We start from the raw sequence: 19,392 nt of genomic DNA, 5'->3' as shown, positions 1-19,392 counted from the left end.
ACCTAGACAAGCAGTCTTTCCGCTTGTCCCAGCTTGTTCAGGTTTAATTAGTGTAGTAAATCTGTAACACAGTAAAATTAAAATACAGCTATACCCACAGTATAAGAAAGCCAAAGATTAGAATCGAACGCTGACATTTCTTATTACAAGAAGACTACAATATTTCTAAAGTTTCCTTATATACAGGCAAAAAACAAACAAACAAAAAAAAAACAAGCAAAATAAAAATTCAAAAAAAAAAAAAAAAAATCCCCACACACTGCTTTCACCTCCCAAAGCATAAACCCAGCAGCGGCTATGGCCACAGCATAGGAAGTTTTCCCAAAGACGCGTGAAAAAAAATGAAAAAAAAATCAGGAAGTTCCCAGAGAAGCCGCCAAGAGGAACAGTTTTACGTCTCCCCTCCAGACCACCTTCGACGGTTAAACTACAAGAAACCAGAACAGATTTATCTAGCCAGCAGATAATGGCTAGATAGGGGGTCAGTGAGCATACTTGGTATCTACTTGACAAATAATCCTTTGTATATTTTATCCATCTCCCAACTCTTCACACTTCCCTTGTCTTTTCCAACCGAGAGCTCTAAGGGGCAGGAACAGCACCTTGTGTCTGGGAAGTGCCTAGCATATAGGAGACACTAGAGCAATAATAAAAAATAATAGTACTTCGATCATTCTGAAAAACGATCTGAACCCATGCCTCTTTGAAAAGTCAGCTGGAGCTTGGTCTACTTTTAAAAGTTATATTGGCATAGCTACATCAGTCAGGGTTGTGAAAAAAGTCACACCCCTGTCTGACACCTATGCTCACAAAACTGTGTAGAGACAGCTCTGTTGACCTTCTGTCAAGGTAGCTAACATTGTTTGAGGCAGGGATGTTCCTACACTGGCAGGAATAGTCCTTCTGTGGGTGTACATTGCATCTATATTAGGGGATAAGCCAACACAGCTATGCAAGCATAGTTTCTGTGTTGTACACGTAGCCTCAGTGTCGGAAACCCTGGCCCCCACTGAAGTCAATAGCCAAACGCCCATTCACTACAGTGTGGTCAGGATTTCATCCCTGTTCCTGCTCCTGCTCCTGTTTATTGACTATTGAGCCTGACTGTAAAGAGAGGCTCAGCCCCTCCCAGCATCAGGCCTTCAGCAACAATCAAGCTGCTCACTCCCCTACCACAATTATTGATATTTTACATATTCTGTCTCACTTTAAATATGATAAAAATTAGCAAAAAATTTAAGCTTTTGGCTAAAAGATTTTGATATGGTTTAATGTTTAGAACAAAAAATTATATTCATTTTTCATTTTGCGAGAGGTTACTTTTAAATCAAAGAAAAATGCACAAGTGCACAATAAAAGTGTATGCTATAACAGAGTAGAAACACTTCTAGCTAGAAGTCTAGAAATAATTTTTCTGCACTATCAGAGCAGAGCCAATAAACCTCTGTGCACAAGCAATGGAAGAGGGAAAGGTCGGTTTCGGGCACCCCAGGGAAGAGGGAAAGTTTGGTTTCAGGCATCATCAGTGAGAAAACCAGGATTTAAATAACTGGGAGAGAAACCTTTTTAGAGTGTTTTATATATTTGTTTTCTCACATCATAACTAAGGATCATGGGTATAATTTTTCCCCCTTTGCTTTTGGTGTCATGTTTTTGGCAAGTTGCTGCACTCGCTATTGCTTTTTTTTTTTCTTTCAGAGTAGTAGTAGTCGTCGTAACCCTCTATCAACGTTTTAAGGAAATCATAATTTTTAGTTGCATAAAAATTTTCCCTTTCTGAAGCTCACTGCTCCCAAAGCTGAGCTCCTAGTGAAGGTGGAAGGTTTACTGGCTTTGCCTAGCCTAGGATTTAAAGGTACATTGTTAGACGGTGTTAGCGATCACATTTTAGCTGCCTAGTGTAAACAAGTCAGGCTGCCTGTAACACATGCTAAACCGGTCAGGTTGAAGTAGGGAACCTAAGCTTTAATGCCATTTTAACCCATATTAAGAGTATGCAATGCTTTGTCTATGCTAGAGACTTTCAAATGTGTTCATTAGAAGGTGCTGGCTAACACCTTCTGACAACGTTTCCTTAAATCCTAGCCTAAACCAGGGGATCGCAAAAGAAAAATTTTGGTGGCCTCAGAGTGCAGCCACCAACTCTTGCTGGTGGCCATTCTGACCATTTTTCCTAAAATACTTAATTAACTTTAGGAGAAAAAAAACAAATAAATATGCACATATACAAGTCCAAATCATAATTTATTTATGTAGGTTTTTATTGCAGACTCAATAAAAATAACGTACAGTGGTCTCTATTCTTTACTGGACCTAAACAGAACAGAAACAAGTGTGCTTTGCACGTTCTTGGCTTTTTTTGTTGTTGTTGCTTATGCTTTTTTTTTTATTTATTTTAAAGACTTGCTAGCTAGCAAGTCTGTTTCTGTGAAAAGTGATATTTGTATGTTTGTTACCACTGCTTTGCACCCATCCCCATCATTGCCCAGGAATCTGTGGCCACACAAAAAGCCCCTAGTGGCCACATGCAGCCATATTTGAGAAACGCTGGACTGTAGACAAAGTCTTAGGGTATGTCTATACTGTAATAAGACACCTGCAGCTGGCCCATATAGCGAGCTCATGGGGCTGCGGGGCTATAAAATTGCAGTGTTAATGTCTGGGCTCCAGCCAAGCCTGGGTAGTGGGACCCTGTGAGGGGGGAGGCTCCCAGAGCTCAAGCTCCAGCCCAAGTCCAGACATCTGTACTGTAATTTTATAGCGTTGCAGCCAGAGGCCCCTAAGCCCGCTGACATAGGCCAGCCACAGGTGTTTTATTGCAGTTTAGACATGCCCTTACAGTCCCAGTTTCCTCTAAAGTCCCATGATCCCAGAAAAGAGCTCTCAGAGTCTGGGAGATCTAAGATTCATTGGCTCTCATTGCAACCAATGTTCACTACTGCAAGAATGGTGAATTTCAGGTATGATTACCTGATATTGTATTTAACATCAATCTCAAATGTTTGCTTCACTGAAGATTTATTGATTTAAACTTAAAACTAAGACTTAATCACAGCCCCTGGGAGATTGTGATTTAATAAAGTTGTTGTGCATGAAAGAAAGGTAATGGGATCAGGTATGGTTCAGAAGCATAATTTAGCTGAGGCCTCAATTGAAAATAAAAGAAAAAGCTGTGCACCATCACAGGAGTGACTAGATCTTTTCTTTATTTGGGTAAACAAACCTGGGTGTCAAATTAACTGAAGACTAATGTGGCACTTTCATACCTTGTCGATAATACTTTGGATAAGAGAGAGTGGTCAAATACAAAAAGTAATGTAACTTTTACTAACGAGGGCTATATTACAAAAACAGGTTACAAATAACATTTTCATTGATTCTTAAAGCCCGTATTGATTTGATCCCAGAAGTTATGCATTCAGGGCCAGGCATAATTAGTACTTTTTCAGTAACATTTATTGAAATTGTTCTGTAAAAAAATAAATGTTATTTTCCCCACAGTTAATTGTAATGTGCTTCAAGATATCTTTCAGTACCAGCCATATACTGCAATTTATGTATATAAATTTATACCTGTATTTATAATCAGTACTGATATGTTATCCTCTTCTTAGGCCAGCTCTGCACGACAGGCTTGGATCGCTATAACTACGTCATTCAGAAGTGTGAAAAATTCACAGCCCTGAGCACATAGTTATGCCGACCTAACCCCTGGTGTAGTCAGCACTATGTCATTGGGAAACATTCTCCCATAGACATAGCTACTGCCTCTCATGGGGTGAATTGAATACGCCAATAGGAGATCTCCTGTTGGCGTAGAAGCGTCTTCACTTAAGCGTGTACAAAGTGTAAAAAAAGAGCTTTTTCATAGATAACCCTTTATAGCCTAAGGTAGATGCCCTCCATCAAAAAACACAGGATGTATACTATACACACTTGGTGACTATTACATTGAAAATGTAGATGAGCAACAGATTATTCATTACCAGAACTGAAAGAAGCCATTGGATCTGGGGAACTCACTGAATTTTTTGCAATTAAAACAAGAAGCCTGTGCCAGTGCCATTGGAGAGCTGGAGCAGAGCCATGGCTCATATAATTAGCTAAAGATTTACACTTATTGCTGTGCACGAAATGTAAAACAAGTTTCCAGCACATCAGAAGTAGAATGATGCGTAAGTACTGACTGTTAAATTAAAAAAAGATACATAACTCCCTCCTGCTGGCATTTAAAAAAAAATGAAATATAATGCTAACGTTAAAGATGAAAAGGTTTAGATTTAGAAAGATTTAGAATGTAATAGACCAACTGTTTCTCTTGCTTGAATCCTTTTTACTCAATAAACTGACACTTAATTGTGTATACTTGTGAGAGCAAGATACATTTTAAAGCAAACTTTTAAAGACTTAGGCTTTGTCTACACTAGCACTTCTGTCAGCAAAACTTTTGTCGGTCAGGGCGTGGAGGAAAAAACAAAAACACACCCCTGACTGACAAAGGTTTTGTTGACAAAAGTGCTGGTATGGACAGCATCTCCCACCGACATAGCTACCACTGCTCGTTGGGGGTGGCTTAATTATGCCAGTGGGTGAGCTCTCTCCTGTTGGCATAGAGCGGCTACACAGCAGACCTTACAACTGGTATTGCCGCTGTAAGGTCTGTAGTGTAGACACAGCCTTACATACTCAACTGTAAAAACTAATGGTCCTGCTACTCATTCTCTCTGATGAAGTGAGCAGAAGAGTTAAGAAGAGTAAAATGAGTCAGAAAATCCCTAAAAGGGAGCCTGGAAAAATGCAGAGGGGCTGAGCCTCTGGGCAGAGACCCTAGATCTGTGATGTTTGGAATACTTCTGCCTCATAGCCCCCAAAACCTTCTTCCTGAAGAGGGAATAATCACCCAAAGCTGTGTGTGCACAAAAGCTTGCTGAGATTCCTGGGCTCTTGGTGTTCCCACCTTAGGGGTTCCATCTCCCTGGGGGTGGGGGTATAATATAGCCCAATATAATTAACAAAGAACAACAAAAAATGCCATTAATTCAGTATTGAAGGCAAAAAACTGACTAGTAAAATTCAAAATTACTGTTTGCAGTAAAAAAAAAAAAAAAAAAAAATCCAACCCCCTCACCCCCCCAAAGATTGCTGAATTGCAGCAAGTCACTTGTACTCTCTCTCTCCTGGGCTTCTGCTTCAAATCTTTAGCAAGCAAAGGCACAAAAAATAATGCCACTTTTATTCTTCCCTGAAATACACGCAATAGCTGTGTTGCATAAAACAAAGCTTTTATGATGCTTTTACCCTAGATGTCTGTGCAATGTCTAATTTTATATTACGTAAAATAGTAAAACCTGTAAGGAAAAAAGAAAGGTTATACATACGTGCTTCTGTCTACACAGTCACAGACACTGAACAGTCTTTTAAAACATTAAGGATATAAAAAAAGCACTATATATATATATATACATATATACACACATATTATATATATATATATATATATATATGTATATAACCTGCTTTCTGACATCTGAGGAAAAACAAAGGAAATCACTAATGTAATGACAAAGAAACAGATACTTCAGGAATTAATCTGGCGTATCCAAATCACATAACAGGTAGTATGAACTGAGAGAGTTTAGCTACACAAGTTGCCATATATATTTTGAATAATGAGCATGCTAGAGAATTTTCAGTTTAAATGAACATACAAATAAACTCTGCCATATATTAATGGCCATTTTCCACTCCAAAAATGTAATAATTCAAAGTTCCTATCAAATCAACCAGTGATTAAAAACCACTACTAGTACAACTGTGATGTAGAAAGCAGGGCAGAACTCCCCTAATAAAGCTCCCCCGCAGCCCCATCAAGATTTGCTTGTGAAGCTTTTAGAATAAGCCCACATATAGCGGGCAGGAAATGAGGCAATGGTGCTGTAAGATTGACACCACCACACCCTCTCTTCCACTGGCATAGTAGAAGCTCTCCTCTACAGTTCTGAGACTTGGTACTCCAGGATTTGGGGGAGGGCAGCGAAAGGAAACACCCACTTTCCACATCCTCTGCTTCTGCTGATCCTGTGACTATATGAATAGGAGTACATGTTGCTTCAAACCATGTTAACTCTTTCTGGGCCTCTCTGGGGCTGCTACTGAGCAGCTGGTGGGGAAAGTTACCTGATAGCAACATGGGTTATAGGAGGATGAGCCAGCAGAGTAGCTGTGCATAAGCTCTGAGGGGCTCAGTGTATCTATGGAGATCCATAGGCAAGTCCCGCTGTCAATGGAACAATTTCAAGAAGAATCCTGAAATTTCTCTCCCCTTTTCTGTCCTTCATAACAGATCCATCTGACTGAGGTTCCCTTCATTTGCAGGAACAGAGGGAATTATTGTAGCCCAGAGTAATTTTAAAAAGCAAATATACAAATTACAGTACAGCTGCATAAAAACCATTTGAGGCAAAATTACAGAGAGACATCAACATAGGTAGTAAGGGCATGTCTACACATGAAAGCTAAATCTGGAATAAAGGAGGTGTGAATTTAATACAAAATAACTATTCCAGAATAACTCCATATGTGGATTCTCTTATTCCAGAATAAGAGTGCCTCTTTCCAGTTTAGCTTAAAACACTTCCAAAGCAGTGACAACTAATGGGAAATCTATAATGATTTAGTCATAACACAACAGATACTTAAATAAATATTTAGTAAGTCATGAAGGTATTTTTAAAAACATGTTCCAAACAGCTATTATAAATACCCAATGCTTCTTTAGTATGGGGGCTGCTTTTCTACTCACTGGGGGCTGCCATTTCAGTGCCAATCCCAAAAGGTGGCTGAAATCTGTCAATGCAGCATATAGTCAGAGAATCGGCTTTACCATTTGCAAGCAACGGAAATCTAAAGCCTTTCAAAACAATTGTAAAGTAGAGCTCCTAGTTTTAAAAATGTTGATTAATTTTCTAGTTGTTCATTTAACTGTGAAATAAACCAAAGCCTTTTTTTGTTTTTGGTTAGAAATAGAATTTACCTAACAACGTTTATGAAGGCTCATTCCAGTGCTTGAAAATGATCAAGCAATTTTTAAACTTCGGCTCTCTGTCACACTGTCAAAAAAGCAGCTTGCCTGTTTAATATTTTAATAATACTGGAGACTTAAAAAACCTCAAAAACTTTAAAAAAAAACAAAACAAAAAACCAACCCACATTACTCTTCTTTATCAGAGATAGTAAGAAGGTGAGAACATAATCTACAGGAATGAGCACAGGCTTGGGACCCAGGAGCTCAAACAAATCATGGTCTGTCACTGATCTACTGTATAAACATAATCAATTCATGTAATACTTCTATTTCCCAATTTCTTCACCTATAAAATGAAGGTATATACTTTCCTATCTCACTGGAATATTGTAAAGACTAGTAAAAGTCTGTACACTGCTGTGAACATTCAAAAAAGCAATTTAGGTATCAAGTATTTCCATTAGACTAGCAACCAGTATAATGCTTGTCTCATACTTTCCACTGCCCTCCACAAAAATCTGAAACACCACTCTTTTTCCTCCTGCAGAGTCTCTCATATATTTTGGACAAGTATTTAAATACCTATATAATAAATAATATAGATTTTTGTGCAGAAGTAGACGGCACTCACCTTGGAAGTATGCTACTAATAAGTGAGTGGATTTTGAGTGCTCATTTTTATGCAGATTGTAGAGAATGCATAGTAAGAAAGGCTCTGATTATTTGCTTAAAACTCATTAATGTGTATAATTAATATATATTTTTGCCACACAGTTTCTCAGTGTTCTCTAGTATTTTCTGTAACAACAGCTGAACTGTGTGATGAATTCTAAGTTATGGCACAATGAGAATTAAAGATGGCGCCAACTCCAGATCTGAACACCTTTGAATTTTGGGAAATTTCAGGTCCATGTCAAAACTTTGAAGCTTAGATTCCTTTTAAGAACCACAGGCCCATTCAAGTAAAGTTTACCTGAATAGGCCTGTGGTTCTTAAAAGTTCCAGTTAAAGAGGAATCTAAGCTTCAAAGTTTTGACATGGATCTGAAACTTCCCAAAATTCAAAGATGTTCAGATCTGGAGTTTGGAGCCATCTTTACTTCTCATTGTGCCATAACTTAGAATTCATCACACAGTTCAGCTGTTGTTACAGAAAATACTAGAGAACACTGAGAAACTGTGTAGCAAAGGCTGAAGTAATAAGAGACTTTACACACTGAAGTCTCTCTCACAGAGCCATTCCATATAGTTTGCTTTTTTATTTTGTTAGTCCATGTGCACAGAGTACAAAAGGACAGTATTTATATCTCATGAATGGAGTCCATTTGCTATGATCTCCAAGTAACCACTTGTTCTGCTCCTTTGCCATTATTTCTGCACCCTTGGGCAACATCAACCTGGTACTAATGGATATGTTTCTTAGCACGATTAACTGATAGGAGTGACCAACAAAAGTAAATGGTACATAGATAACGTGGTACTTAACATTAGAAATCAGTATGAGAAGATTTTGGCATTTCTGCTCTGCCTTTCTAGCTCATGCAGCCACCCTAGTTCTCACTGTGATGTGGCATCAGATAGTTGATACAACAAATTTACATGGGTTGAAGGACACATTCCAACCACAACATTTATGTCCTTTTGATTGGTTAGGGGTTTTTCCCCCGGTCTTCTTTAATATGTTTTCAGAAATGTTTAAAAGAAAAGGAAGAACATGTGCCCTGTGCCACTCAGTTATGTAGTTGATGACTGGTCATTTTCACTCTGCCAAGAAGTCTTGCTGTACTTCCAAGAGAAACAATGGCTTGTTTCGGACCTCTCCCATGAACTCCTAGTGTCAATTCATAAAAAATGAAAGCTTATATTGTTTTTTTAATTAAGTTCCTAGCACTTATGGCAAAGAACAAAACCTTCCAAATGTTAAGTGAGTGTGAACCAATGCAGTGCTCTTTTCCAAAATCTGCACATATACTGCAGCAGTGAGAAAGACCTCTGGCAGGTTCTGTGCCTATTCAGAACTTAGAGCCAGTCAGAACATTGTCATTTCAGCAAAATAGGTTTTCACTGAAACCAAAATGTTTTGTGCAGATGTATCAGTTTAATCTCCATATATCAGTTTCCAAAAAATGTTTGTCAGGATTCAGGAAGGTCTTTAGGTCTGGGGCACGGGAAGGGTAGGAGAGATGTGAATAACACCTTTATTCACTGTAAAAAAAACATTTAAATATATTCAAAATGTCATTAAATACATTAAATATACATAAAGAAAGGAATAAATAGCAATAAACCCACGCCGAACAAACATTACACATGGATCACTATAGCGACACCAGAATCAAGTTTGCTCAAGACATTATTAATACATCTGGTCAATCAAAACATATCCAGACTTCAAAGTGAGCTTATAAAAAGGTAACAAACCCAGAGGCAGGCAACGATCAGCATGCAGAACAACTCCAGTACCTCACGCCCCTTTATCCCTGTCACTTTGTCCTTGGGAAAGTTCAGAATGACCAGTTTGACCTGATACAGTAACACCACCACACACCAAAAAAACCCAGGCTGTGTATTGCACTCCCAGAATAAACTCAAGTCTGAAGAAAAGCAGTTCCTAGCCATTGAAAAGCTACCACACAAACCCAAAGAGATTAATCAAATGGGAACAATTGAGGAAAAAAATGAAACACTGCATCCAAATAGGATAGAATAGGATCTTGTAATTGGGACAGAGAAGAAAAATAGGTCTCCAGTTCCACACATCATAAAGGTCCCATTTCTTGGGCAGCAGGGTAATTATTGCCCTGTGACAACTGAGGGACAGCTCCACCCCCAGGCAGCACTCCAGAAACCACCCAGGAAAATATCAGGACCAATAAGATCCTAGAAATATTTATAAAATTTAGACGACATCTCATCTGTTCCCAAGGCTCTGCCTGTAGAGAGCTGCTGGACCACAATAGAGCTCCTGCAAGGACAGAAGGGCTGCAGACATTGTTGTTCCTCACTAGCGAGACAGGGCAACCTGTGGTGCAGCTCCACCATTGCCAACATGTCACAGGACTCAAGGGAGTACAAAGCACCACAGAAAGACACAGATGCTTTCTGGATTTCCACAGAATCAGATGTCAGATATGCCTGGGCAGCTGGAGACAGTGAATCTGCTGACAGTCCACAGTCTTCCTCTCCAAACCAAAGAAATGAGGGAAATAGGCCCAAACCAGAGCTCCCTGAAATGTTCTCCTCCAGGAAGTGCTCTGGAGGCTCAAATTTTGGTCCTTTTGATTGGTTAGGGGTTTTCTCCCTGGTCTTCTTTAATATATTTTCAGAAATGGTAAACAGAAAAGGAAGAAAATGTGCCCTGTGCCACTCAGTTATGTAGTGGATGACTGGTCCTTTTCACTCTGCCAAGAAGTCTTGCTGTACTTCCAAGAGAAACAATGGTTTGTTTTGGACCTCTCCAATGAACTCCTAGTGTCAATTCATAAAAAATGAAAGCCTCAAGGCTGTCACGAAGATCCACAGTGTCCCATCCCAGGGCACTCAGCATGACGCAAGGCCCTCACAGCAGCCTGAGTGTAGCATTGGCAAAACAATTGGATTTGGACCTCTCATGTTCTGCCACTGTCTTAAGGACTTCTGCTGCTGCCAATGTTCCCAAAAAAACAGTTAACGCCTGGGTGAAATTCAGGTCCTGAAACAATTTGGTGATAAAAACACCAGCGGGAAGCATAGGCAGGACAGGGCAGAGAAACACTGACAATCAGCCAAGTGAATGGGAGACAAGCAGAACTGAACAAACAATCATACTGGACTTTACAGCATAAAAGCAATCCAGTCTAGCCCCAGAGATGTGGTTGGGGTGGCCTTTGAGCCAAAATACTGCCTAACAGTGGTGTGAGAGAACCTCCAGTCATCCACTAACCCAAAGTTCTACAAGAGACAATACAGCTCCTTGGCCAGCGAAGGGTGTGGCTCCAGATGGCTCCTGTCTAAAACAACATATAGTACAGATGAAGTCATCATCCCCGCCCCTGCAGACAATAATAGCATCCAGGACCAGAGCCAAGCAGGAACTGGGTATCTGCAAAAAGGAAACATGGTCCTGCCCAAGACTAGGGCCACAGACAGTAAAAAACTAACCACCACAGCACCAATACACACCTCCATCTGGAGGATCTGACTTTACATAATCTCTTTCACAAAGGAAAGCTGCACTCTGGGAGAAAAGTACAGCCACCCTAGCACTGACATCAGAGCCACGGCTCAAACAAGCTTCCCCTTCATTCAGACAGCTTCCTGGTCATCAGGATCCAAACAAATCTCTTGCAAAAAAGACTGTCTAGGTTTTATCAGAGAAACTCAAGAACTTGTGCCCTTCAACAACCACCCTGGTACCCATTAATATTTCAGAGAGCCAGGGCTGAGCAGCACCATAGAAGTTAGAAGGATAAAGATAGAGCGCAGAGGGAAACACGTCAGAGTGGGACGACCCAGAGATACATGAGCCATAGGGGAGCTTTAAGGCCCTGAACAGTCCCCAGCATGTTTTCTGACCTTGCCTACCAACTTCTTGAAATGGAAACGTTTCCTGCTACCAAATAAGGTATCCCTCAGAACAAGAGCGGCCAAATGAACAAAGCACTGCAGATCAGGGAAACAGGCCTCAACTTCAATTCCCCTTTTCCCTTTAGTGTCATCTCAAAAGTCATTCACCTCCTGCATGCTGTACCACCCTTCCTGTCCAGCTGACTTGTGAGGACATCAGGGACCAGCAAGAAGTCAGAGACATCATCATCTTCTTCATCTCCTTTGGACTCCACTAACACAGAAGAATATCAGGCTTCTGCAATAGCATCCCCATTGTTCAAAAGGGGACCAGGCATAGGAGAAGTAGTGGGCACATCAATCAGATCCATCCTCAGAGGAGCAGGGAGTGGAGCAGCCTGAGGCTGAGACTCAGTATCACCACCATGGAATGCAGGATCTGAAGCCAGTAGACTCACCACACTTGGGGGAAGCAGGGCACCACTGGGAACCCCAGGCATGCAGCTTCTACCTGACACTGCACAAACCTGTTCCCCAGGAGCCTGCATGGCTCCATCAGCTGCCACAGCCAGCAACTCAGGGACCTCCCAAAAGCTTAGCCATTTTAAAAACTGTCCCAGACGGATCCACCTCTCCAGAATTTGTAGCTGTTTGCTTCACAAAAAGGCACTCCAGTGTCTAGGACTTGTTTCCAATCAAGTAAAAACTATCAGGTCACAACAGGGGGCTGACCCCTGAACAGCACATCATCTAGGGCAACTTCTAGGGCAATGAGGCAATGCAGATCCCAGAGGCGCAGGCATGGACTTCTGTTGGCCCTGTAATGTCCCAGCCTCCTCCCTTCTATTTTTGGGCCCCACAGTCTTACCGTGTCCCCAGATTTAGTGGTACATGGGCAAGATACCCTCAGGTGACCTGGCTCACCACACAGACACTTAATACTGTAAGTGGTGGCAAACATCATATAATCCAGTATTTATCTTGTTCTGTTACTTGCATGTCTGTATTAGTCAAATTGCTGCCACACATCCCGTCAATATGGTACTTCAGAACCAGGTTTAAAGGGCTGGTCAGGGTTATTTTAAACCACATTAACTTGGCATCAGGATGACATGCCTCATGCCCAGACTGACAGCCAACTGGATCATCCTAATGGCAGAAACCACCTTCCCATAACAAGAGACACCAGACTCCAGGGTCTCAATGCAAATAAATGGAGGGGGCACTGGTTTAAAACAAAAACAAAAACTTAAAAGGAGGAAAGGAAAATGGGAACAAAAGACTCCTTCACCCAGAGCAGTGAATTTCATGCTGCTGCTCCTTAAGAAGGCTATGAGCAATAGCAGAGACAGACACTGGATCAATTCACTGGCAAGGAGGACTTAAAAATGGAGTCAGAGAGGAAGAAGAGATTTCTCTTTATTTCCCTCCACCCATGTTGTACCCAGGAACTTCTGGAGTAAGTGGAAGGGAGGAAAATAGGAATATAAGCATTTTCTCTTTTTTCAGCAGCCAAGTTTGCACATAGGGAAGGGTTTCGAATCAATTTATTCAACACCTGCTAGTCAGAAGCTACAAAACAGGACTCTATGTAGAGGACTCAGGGAGAGCATCTTGGTATGAGTCCAACTACCCATGGCTGCTCACCTGAGCTTTGTCCCTGGACAATAGCCCCCCTCCCCTCAGTTTAGTCCTCATGCTGTTAGGTGTTCTGCTAAATTTTGCTCATCACACAGTCCCATGAATGTGGCTTTCCTCATCTGGAAGTTCTGCAGCCACTGCTCGTCATCACAGACGTGCATCACGATGTGATCCCACCACTCAGTGCTTGTTTCCAGAGCCCAAAAGCAGCGTTCCACTGTGGTCAGCTCCTCCATGAATGCCGCAAGCAATCTCGTGTCATAGCTACTACATGTGGAGAGATCAATGTTGAACTCCTCTTACCTTTGTAGTTTAAGGAATAACTCCACTGCCACTCATGATGTGTTAGTGAGACCGAGCAGCATTATTGGTCAACAGTGTGGGATCCATTCCTGCAAACCAGAGAGGCAGAGCGCGCAGTACACAAACCGTTGAAAGATGGTGCCAAATGCGGACGGAAGCACAGGGATTGCTGGGATGCGAAGCAATGCATCCCAGGGCACTGGGACAGGAGCCAGGATGCCTCGCGACACCCTCCGCCTTCCCACAACTCTTAGCGGCAGAAGAGGAAGAGATGCTCTGTGGGATAGCTGCCCAGAGTGCACTGCTCCAAATACCGCTACAAGTGTTGCAAGTGTGAACATGCGATTGTGCAGGCAGCCGACAGTGTGAACACACAAGAGCGGTTTCCCTTCAGCGCTCTCTGAGAAGCGCTGTAACTGCCAGCGATGTAACTCTGCCAGTGTAGACAGACCCTTAGTTGAAGTAGCTGTAGCTTTAAGAAAAACACCAAATATCACAAGACGCAGACAAAGTCAATAGAGCAGGCAACACTGCAATGGTAAACTTAACTTTGCATTCATTCACGATGGGGGCAAACAATGCTTAAAATTGTCTCTTGATTGTGAGTCAAGTGTTAAACACTACTTATCCTCATCTACACTGACAGCAAAATCAGTTGTACATTGTATCCTGGTACAGCCAAATTTTCTAGTGAAGACAAGCTCGTGTCAACCTTGTTGGCAGTTTTAAGGAAGAGGCCAACTTAAAGAAAAAAAAAAGTGCCATCAAGACAGGAAAGGAAAGCAGGCATAACAAAAGCAAGAGGGACAGAGCAAGTGTTTTCTTTTTTAATGTTTTAAATAGAGAGTTGACTGATATATTAGTTGCAGGGTGTATAGCAGCGTAAGTATTTTTCACCCTGGCTAGACTTACCTAATGTGTACTGGCCTGAAGGTTAAATTTTCAAGCCCTATAATAAAGAGGTTAAGTGAATTCTTATTTTGCTAAATCTTTATCTCTTTAAGAACTATCCTGCACTATCATTTAAAAATGGTATGCAAGAGGTATGTCTACGCTGCAAAAATATCTGTAGTGCCAAGTCAGGATAGGTCTACACTGCAATTAAAAACCCACAGCTGGCCCGGGCCAGCTGCTTCGGCTCATGGGGCTCAGGCTAACAAGCTGTTTAGTTGTGGTGTAGACATTCAGGCTCAGGCTCAGGGGCTCTTGAATTGTGGTGTAGATGTTCAGGCTGGGCTCTAGGACTTAATTAAACAGCCCCGGAGCCCGAGCCTCACAAGCGTGAGCCAGCTGGCACAGGCCAGCCGCAGGTGTCTAGCTGCAGTCAGAACTACCCCTCAGAGTTCACGTCAACTGACTCAGGGTCACAGGGCTAAAAATAGCAGTGTAGATATTTATGCTAGGGCTCTGAGACTTGCTGCAGTGTTTTATTTATTTTTCTGTGTAGATGTACCCTAAAGCAGTGGTTCTCAAACTAGGGCCGCCGCTTGTTCAGGGAAAGCCCCTGGCAGGCCGGGCTGTTTACCTGCCGCGTCCGCAGGTTCGGCCGATCGCGGCTCCCACTGGCCGCGGTTCACCTCTCCAGGGCAATGGGGGCTGCAGGAAGGGCGGCCAGCACATCCATTGGCCCTCGCCGCTCCCCGCAGTCCCCATGGGCCTGGAGCGGCGAATCACGGCCAGTGGGAGCCGCGATGAGCCGAACCTGCAGACGCGGCAGGTAAACAAACCGGCCCAGCCCACCAGGGGCTTTCCCTGAACAAGTGGCGGCCCTAGTTTGAGAACCACTGCCCTAAAGTATTATAAATAACTATAATTGTCAAAATAAATGAATAAAGCACATTGTGTCTTTAGCATTAGCCTTCCTTTATATCATTTGTTTCTTTACTGATTTCATAAAATTCAGTGCAGTATTTGCACTGTAAAAATGATAAACAAAAGATATGAGGTGAATTGAAAATACTATCTTTTATTTTTTACAGTGCAAATATTTGTAATAAAAATATATAAAGTGAGCACTATACACTTTGTATTCTGTGTTGTAACTGACAGGTTTCAGAGTAACAGCCGTGTTAGTCTGTATTTGCAAAAAGAAAAGGAGTACTTGTGGCACCTTAGAGACTGTAGCTCACGAAAGCTTATGCTCAAATAAATTGGTTAGTCTCTAAGGTGCCACAAGTACTCCTTTTCTTTTTGTGTTGTAACTGAAATCAATATATTTAAAAAAGTAGAAAACACCCAAAAATATTTAAATAAATGGCATTCCATTAACATCGCACGCTTAATCTTTTTCATTGCACGATTAATCTTTTTCATCGCTTCAGAGCCCTAATATTTATGTTTTAAAATTACATACTTACTAAAACCCATTTAAGTATTTTTGCTAGTTTATACAAGTGCAATACTTTAAATATGAAAGCAGAGTTATTTTGTGAAAGACAAGTCAAAGATTCTTTAAAAACTCTGCATCCAAAGTTTTCCAATTTATGCTAAACTACTGCCACATCAATCTATTTTAACTATGCCTCTGTAAACTCAATAGTCCATTATCTCAGTCATTTTTTTCTTTTAGGTAGATAAATCCAGCTCAGCAGGCTTATGCTATTAACACGGTATATGCCGCTTTGGGCAGATCCCTCTATAGTCTTCCCTTTTCTTAAGAGAAAAAGGAGAACAAAGCAGCTGCAATGCAACGCAAATTATTTACTCTTCTGCACCATTTACATAAGAGAGTAGGCCAAGTGAGGCCAATGGGACTGCTCATGTAAGGCTTATTAACTTGAGTAAAGGTTGCAGGATTGCACCATTATTTCTGTTGTGTTTTAGTAAACTCAAAGCAGAAATGAATTATGGCAGCCACAGATGAATTGCCATATCTTTTCTAGACTTACTATACATTCCAGATGAAATAATATGGTCAACATTTCCATCTACGAACTGATATGGACTGCTCTACAACAGAATTTCATTTATTCCACTGAGACACTGAAGTCTAACGAATTGTGAATTCCTGTTTATGTAAACTTGACTTTAAAAAAAAAAATACAGAATGGAAATTTTCTTCCTGAAAAGCTTCATTACTTATTGAAATGATTAATGACTTAAAGCAACGAGCCAGTTTTAAGGATTTAAATTCATAAACACAGACAGTTCAAATAGCACGTAACTGTATATTCAACCAACTGTTAAGAAAATTTAAGCATGAAAACGTAACTACACAGAACAGAAATCTAAACAAATCCTATTAGGGATAGGCAGTTTACAGAAAACATTTCTGGAGACTTCCTACAGAGCATTTAATTTATAAATAAAAAAATTTACAATTGATTAAAATGACTGAATTCCTGTCTGCTATGTACAAACAATTTAAAAACAAACAGGCATTTGGCAAAAAAAGAAAAAGAGAAAATTTCTAACATCTAATTTGATTGATGGTCTCCTGCCTAGGATTGCAAAGCAAGATGTCATGAACGGGAAATAAATAAATGATAGTTTGTTCCACCTTAGGATAAGATCCTGTAAACACTAAGTGCCAAGTAATAGTGCCTCCATTTAACTTGTTCACACCAGTGCCTACCAACTATCCACCAAGTCACATTCTCCCCCTGACTCACCTATTAGCTACAATACACAGTACTTTGGAAACCAATCCCTGCACCATTGCTCGCCTCCCACCTACTATTTATCTAGATGTTGCAGGCCAACCACCATTTTTAAAGGATCCAACCCTTTAAATCTACATATGTAGTAGTGGCATGCTGTGTAGGAAGGGAGCATTGCCTATTTTGGCAAAGAACAGAGTAATTTTGGATTCTAACCTTGGCTTTGCAACTGACTCACTGGGTGACCTTGTGGTCAAATCCAAACTTCTCCACCTCTCAGCTTCTCCACCTTCAAATTGGACAAAATAAAACGTATACACCTCACAAATTTAGTGCACGTTGAGATCTTTTGATGAAAGATAACATAAGCCTTCTATTTTTTCATGCAGAGAACACTGGGCACAACATTGGGGCTGTGTTGGTTGCTGTAGACCCAAAGAATTTTTATACTTTTTAAAAGAAATATAATTATATGTAAGACATCAGGAGGTTCTGATTGGAGTGAATGTTTTTAAATTGCTACATCTTTAAGTCTATAGATATTGACAGTGTTACTTTAAAAAAAGGAAAAAAAAATTACCTCCAGGAAGAAAGAGAGAGGATACTTTACACTTTTAGAGAGACTTCCACTCAGGAACTCAATGCACTATGAATATCAGCAAACCAAGCTGCACTACGCTCCTTTGAGTTAGGAAGGTCTCATTTGCAGGAAAGGAAATGGAGATACAAAGAGGTGTACAGTTCTGGGCCTTAACCACACACTAAAAATACTCATAATATAAGATACCCTACCAGGAAAGCAGTTTTGGCTTCTCAGATGAATATGTAATTGATGTAATTGATGGAGGATGGTGGAAGTGCACTAGTGTTCATTTATAAGCAATTAGCTCCAGCCATTTTATTAAAGCACAAAGATGAATGCTAACCTGGATCAAATAGAAAGAGTCATTGAGTAAGACTAGATGATATAACTTTTATACTTCCCCACGAGAACACTTATGCATTGTACAATACATTTTCTTCTGGTTTTGTTCAATTTAATTGTAAAAGGAGGGTTTCTACCACTTCCCCTGGATGACTATTCTACATAGCAACAAGTCTCATGGTCATAAAATTCCACCTGATATTCAGCCTACAATTTCCCTTTTTACTGTTACCCAGTTTTTCCTAATTATAGCCCCTTGAATCATAATCAACAATTCTTTTCCCTCCTTGGTATTGACATACTTCAAATACTTGCAGACAGTTACGACTCCACATCCCCTAAACTGCCACTTAGCCAAGACCTACAGTATGTTTAACATTTCCTCATTCACACCCGATTTGAACACCCTCACTCATGTTGAGTAGTAATTTACTCTGCAAGCAGTCCCATTCAATTCAATCGGACTACTTGCAGAGCAAGGTGCTACTCAGCAGGAGTGAAGGTAACAGAATCTGGCTCAGAGGAAATCAATCCCTCTAGAACCATAAGAATTGTGGCTCCCCCCGCATCTCCCTACAGTTTCTAGCAGTGAAAGGCTAATTAAGGTTTATTGTTTGTATCCTATATCAACACTAGGAATAGTATAACTCACCTTTGTTATTTTGCCTTACATGTGAGTATTTAATCTCAAATAGTTAAATGAAATTTACAGTTGCCTTTGAGCCTCAATACAAACTGCCCAATCTCCACCCATGCAAGTGAGAAAAGTTGTTCCAGACACTGTGTTTTCCTAAGAACACCTACCTGCATGAGCATTCACAGATAACTATCTATTAAGAATGCAAGATCCAGCAGGACTTCATTTAACGTGTTACAACTCCCTGTTTAACAAGGGTGGGTCACAAACTACAAGACGACGATTGGGCAGGGAACTCCAAACATCCAAGGATCTCACCCTTCACTTTAACTGTCAACTTTTACGAGATGTTGTATGATAGAACGGTTGTACATTAAGCAGAGTGAAAAAATAATGCTTAGAACAAGTTTATGACTAAACCTGAAACTAAATCATGTCAAAGTGAAATGTTTGTACTGCAAGTTTTAAAAAAAATATGGAAAAGGGATGGAAAGAAAGATGGTATAAACAGAACAAGCCTAGCTGACATCTAAATAGCAGGGACAAAATTCTTGACCTACACATATATCTGATACTAGTATACACTACCAAAGTAGCACAATTGTGTTCTGACTAGCAGCAGCCCTCCACAGCCCCCTTTCTAAACTGATTTTTCCTGCCAGGAACATGCAGCAATATGTGGTGTTCTGTCCCATGGACACAGTATCATCACCTATTGA

The 19,392-nt window shown here is 40.7% G+C and overlaps 1 protein-coding gene across 9 annotated transcripts in view; it reads right to left on the bottom strand.

Annotated features, from left to right (window-relative positions):
* GNG12 (G protein subunit gamma 12) overlaps positions 1 to 19,392 on the bottom strand; it is a 106,885-nt gene that overhangs the window by 40,640 nt on the left and 46,853 nt on the right. For 5 of the 9 annotated variants that reach the window (XM_043521031.1, XM_043521027.1, XM_037907251.2 and 2 more), the window contains exon 2: positions 3 to 61. The exons of 2 other annotated variants lie outside the window; for them this stretch is intronic. The gene's annotated coding sequence lies outside the window, so the exon portion shown is untranslated. Of the gene's footprint in view, positions 1 to 2; positions 62 to 13,215; positions 13,221 to 19,392 lie in introns of all 9 variants that reach the window. 2 more of the 9 variants (XM_043521029.1, XM_043521033.1) reach the window with 2 other exon arrangements.

This window comes from Chelonia mydas, chromosome 8 (genome assembly GCF_015237465.2).
Source record: "Chelonia mydas isolate rCheMyd1 chromosome 8, rCheMyd1.pri.v2, whole genome shotgun sequence".
Lineage (NCBI taxonomy): Eukaryota > Metazoa > Chordata > Testudines > Cheloniidae > Chelonia > Chelonia mydas.
The sequence above is the reverse complement of the archived record's forward strand: the minus strand, read 5'-3'. Positions and strand labels throughout refer to the sequence as shown.